Source organism: Nycticebus coucang, chromosome 3 (genome assembly GCF_027406575.1).
Source record: "Nycticebus coucang isolate mNycCou1 chromosome 3, mNycCou1.pri, whole genome shotgun sequence".
Taxonomy (NCBI): Eukaryota; Metazoa; Chordata; class Mammalia; order Primates; family Lorisidae; genus Nycticebus; species Nycticebus coucang.
Window position 1 is genome coordinate 112,288,946 of NC_069782.1, and position 5,485 is coordinate 112,294,430.

Below are 5,485 nucleotides of genomic sequence, written 5' to 3' on the forward strand. Positions count from 1 at the left end.
TAAATAATATTCTTAAAAATCTATTTCTCTCTTTTTTTCTCTCAGAAAAAAAGATATGATCTATGGGCTTTTGAACAGTATAGTTACAATGGCTTGAAATAAGCAAGTGTATGTACCAAGTGATTTATTGATATCACTTGGTAGTGCATGGTGTGTGCACCATTATACATGATACGCTCATTGTGTGGCCCCATACAGTATCTTCAAAGTGCTTGCACCTCATTAGCAGTGTATATTTCAATGGGCTGTGAAAAATTGGAATGAAAACAGTGCATTAAGCAGCATTTCCATCAGTCCCTGCAAGTACATTCGTGATGCATCGTGTCAGAGGAATGGTGTCTTTGATTGATTTTCACAAAATAAATATGCACATTTAGCATATCCTAGGAAAATTAGGATGGGAGACTCAGGGCTTGTAAGGCTTTCAAATCTGTAAAAAAAATGTCATATAAAAATTGTCTATATTTTATGCCTCTCTATATAAAGGAAGGATACTATTTTTCACCCACCCTTACACATTCATTGACTTCTCCCATTCTCTGTGTATGACAATCTCATGTGTCTTGTTAATAGGTACTGTTTAAATTATTATGCTAATATTATTTTTGTTGAACTATCATTCTGATAATATTTTTTTCTTACCCAGATTCTCGTTTTGTCTTGTCAATACAAATCATCTTCCCTTATCATTTTCTCAGCTTTCAATGGACTTTTCATGCCTTAAACCTCACATTTGTATTACTAATAAAACTAACACTTCTCAGAATGGTGGCACATGTTCCAGATTCTCCCAGCATCTTGCCTCCTCCTCTTTACTCTGGCTGGCTGCCCTCTAATTCTGCTTCCAAGGAGTTGTCCTGGGAATCAGTCCATCATAACCTTACAATCCTTAGGACTCTTAAATTTGATTATATCTTTCCTACATTCTAAGTCTTGCTCTTAATTGATTTATATCCTTAGATCTTAGAGTAGATCCTCAAATAGTTTTCTGAGAAGGGCTGCATAGGCAGTGTATAATGTTATCTGAACTGAGAGTACACAAATAACTTCATGTATAGTTTGGCATGGCACGCCAATCCATTGCTCCCATAATTTTCAAAATACATTTTCTTCTAGTTTTCATAATTTTGTTGAGAAGTATGACAGCATTGTGATTCCTGACCGCTTTTTTCTCCCAAATTTTTAACTCTGCTCTATAACGTTTTGAATTTTCACAATTAGATTTTTGTTGTAGTTTTCATTTATCATAAACAACATGGTATTTTGAAATATATGTTCTTTGTGGAATGACTAATTCAATAATTATTTTTAAATCTGAAAACTATGCCTTTTGATACTAAGATACTATCTAATATTTTGGGTCAATATTTTGCCCATCCTCTCTCCCTTCTATTTTCTGTTTATTTACTCATGTTAGCTGGATAGTGAACCTTTGGTTTTAACCCTTCCCTATTTCATATTTCTTTCTTATTTACACTTGTCTGCCTTTATGTTTTCCTTTTTGGGAACCTCCCCCGATTCAATCATCTGAAATTTCAATAGACTTTTTTTAAAAATTCTGTAATCAATTATTGTTATTGTTGTTGTTGTTGTTTTGCATTATTATTTTGATACCAAGAGCTATTTCTTATTTTCTAAATGTAACCTGTTTCTTTAACTATTCTGTTCTGCTGCATTATCTTGTTAGTATCCATCTGAAAAAATTAATTCCTATAAAACTAAACAATACATTGTGCTTTCTGCTTTATTTCTTGTCTCTTTTCTCCTCTCATTATTGTTAATTGATCTGCCCCTTATGCTAGAAGTTTAATTCAGATGTTAATCATTTATTGGCTGCCAGTGCATACTAAAGAGCTGATTAGAAACTCAGTATGCCCAAGCCTCTTTAACTGATAGATTTTACTGCAGGTTGATTTGGTAAGAAATTAGGGGAGACTTGCAAATCTTATTTGTTGTTATTTTTCTGTTTGTCTTATCCCGTTCTCTAGCTAGAACTCCTATAACCCTTAGCCATTGGGATAAAATTCTAATCCAGCATTCTGAAAGCCAACAGGGAAGAAAAGAGACTTGGTTTTCACCATTCAGCACGTTATTTTAATTAATATATGTGTATGGAACACCTCATTCTTACCCTCCACTCTGGGCAGTGACCAAAATCCCATAGAATTTTGCATCAGCATTGCAGGCGAGTTAAGTTTCTCCCATTGTTTAGATAATGAATATGAGAATATGTGCGTGGACCTGGGCGGGTTTCATTAAATGTGAGATTAAGAGGAATTTGGGGGAGTCAACTGTTTCTTATATTTCACTTTGATAGTTAAAGAATTCTCCTGCTTTTATACAGTGATTTCTCATGCAAAGACACACATATATACACACACAACCCTTCAAAGGCATCTGTCATCTCCAATTATGAAGCTTTTAAGCAATTTTGCTGTCCAAACTCGTTTTCTCTTTCTGGCTTCCTACATGATAGCCACGTTTCAACTTTTTTTGTTTCGTTAAGCTGTTACCACTTGGCCATTCACTTCTGAACATACAAAATTAACTTGACATTCTTCATCTGTTTTAATTCTGCCTTGCTCTAACGAGGATTTTGCTTTAATTTCTTTAATGCAAAGTTAGTTGAGAGTTAGGGTGAGATTGCACTTGAAAGCTTAGGTTACAGAAACATTCTTTGATGTTTCAAGTTATAGCAATAATTAATACATAAAATACATAATTAAGAACATTGGATATTTCTTATTCCTTTACAATTAGGGACATTACATGCTGTTCATTCATTTATCTGTTATGTACTAATGTTACTAAATGTCTTTCCTTGGTCTAAGTGCTTAGTAGCAGTTTATGAAATAGTAAACATAACAAAAAAATCTCATGAACTTTCATAGGGGAATAAAAAAAATAAGAAGCAAGATGACTTTAATTAACTAAAGGAGTTAAAAAAATCTAAATATCATAATGTGATAGTGACCAAGGGATGTCTGGACTGTAGTGTGTGTAACACTGGGAAAGCTTTTCTCATATTTAAAAAGAAGATAGGATTACAGTGAGTCTCCATCCACAATAAGGGCCAGAGTAAACAACACATGGGTCTGGGTGTGAGAATGGGTGTGCCACTTGGGGAATGGTAAAATATTACAGGGCTGAAAATAGTGTGAGACAGGGTGTGAGTTGGAGGAAAGGATTTATGTCATATAAGCCCTATAGGCCACAGAATGAAGTTCTGGTTTTATTCTCCACGCAAATGGAAGATTAAGCAAGAAAACAGCACTCATTCTCTCATTCAGCATTTATAGATCCCTTATTATGTGCAAGGTAGTAAGGGACCTTAAGGTTAATTAGTCTAAAATGGCCTCAGCCAAAATGTTTAGTCTCTATCCGAGGAGCGGGGCAGCCAGGGATTGCTCATTTAGTGACTGAACAAGATGATAAGAGTGCAAACAATAGGACACAAGGCCGCTTAAAGCATACAGCTGAGAACAAGTGCAACCTCTGCTTGGCCATTGTCTGCTTGTCAAAACCATCCCTGAGGGCGGCGCCTGTGGCTCAACGGGTAGGGCGCCGGTCCCATATGCCGGAGGTGGCGGGTTCAAGCCCAGCCCCGGCCAAAAAAAAAAAAAAAAAAAAAGAAAAAAAAAAAAGAAAAAGAAAACCATCCCTGATTTAAGTGGAGAAGGAAATAGAGGTCATCTTTTTGTGGGGAGATCTGCAAAGCCATGTTACAAAGGGTATGGATAGAGGAATAAGGAAAAGATACTGGCCTCTGGCAGTAATCCATATGTATTTACTTACTTATTATGTTTTGTTTGTTTGCTTGCATCTATTATTGGATAGGGTAGGTGCCCCATTGCTAACTGAGATAAAATAAAATTTTCCCTTGTGGAGGAAACTCCATCCAGGATTAATGTTGCTATGGTAAGAAATCAATCTACCTATATTTGGAAAGGTCTTTCTGTACTTTAATGATCAGAGATAAGCAATTACTGTCTATGTGTTTCTATAATAAACTATAGTACTTGGATATATGGCCTTGCAATGCTCTTTCATGGACCAAGCCTTGCTACTAATAACTTGTTTGCATAAATTAAATTAGAGGCCAAAGAGAACTTTCACTGTGCTGGTAAAAAAGACATATCCAAATCTGTAATCATAAAACTAGGAAGACCTCTCACATACCAAGTTGACAAATGAATTTATGTCAGCACTTTAATCCAGATTCCAGGAGAGAGCAAAAGAGACTGTTCTGACAGATCTTTCTATGGAGTCATAAACATTGAGAATTCTAAGTAAAATAGATATTTGAATGTTCACAGTGTCTGGAAAGTAGATAATAACAAACCCAAATCACCAACCAACCAACCAAAGAAAATTCTCGACTGTATCCTTGATAAAGGGGTATATTAAAGAAACGATGATGAAGTTAAAGGTAAGTTTAATGTAGTGAAAGATGTAGATAAATATATTGGAGATCTCTGGCCAAGGGGCATTTGCCTTTTTAATCATAGCTTCCTGGGCCATAAGAAATGTTTACATCTCCATTGTCCAAAGTAGTAGCTGTTAGCCAGATGTGGCTATCTAAATTAATTAAATTAAAATAAACAAAATTATAAATAAATTATACATATTGATGACTCAGTCACATTAGCCACATTTACATTGCACACAGCTTACTGGGGGTAGTGAATAAAATATTGGACTGAACAGATTTGTCTATAAAGCATTCTCATCATTGCAGAAAGCTGTGTTGGATAGTACTAGATTAAATCAAGATTTAGTATTGAGCAAGATTTAAAAAATATGTAAAGAATTCTAATATAAAATGATAATTTCTAGAAATAACTATAGACAAAAATCCAAGTTTTCAGCATGCTTTATATGTTCACAATTCATAATTTCTTCTCAATTAACAATACCCAAACTTTAAAATAATTATTTGGCATATAAAGCCAAGTGAGAGTACAATACCAAAGAAAAAAATACATAAAGATAAAAAAATCATCATTTGTAGAGGACTATTAATCTGGAATTAATGAATCAACTAAGGAGTCTTAAAATTTTATAGAAAACTTAGTAATATTAAAAAATAATCATGGGTCAAAAAAATAATCAAGGGTCAATATTTCTCTAGTAATATAATACAAAAAGAAAAATCATGAAAGAATGTTCAAACAAAAGATTTCTTTTACAAAATAAACAAAAATAAAAGAATAGACATCATATTTATGGGTACAAAAAATAAATATTTTAAAGATATTTATTCTATTCTCACCTCTTTACAACACATATACTCAAGCAAGTCTAAGCCAAATTTCAACATATGTTTTTACGTGTTTAGATGATTTAACTTTGATAATGCAATGTATCCATATGAAACACTACTCAAAACAAGATATGGAATATTACCATCACTGCAAAACATTTCCTCATGACTAATAGTGTGCTGGAGTCAGCTAGACTGGCTTAACAGAACCAAATAGTAACT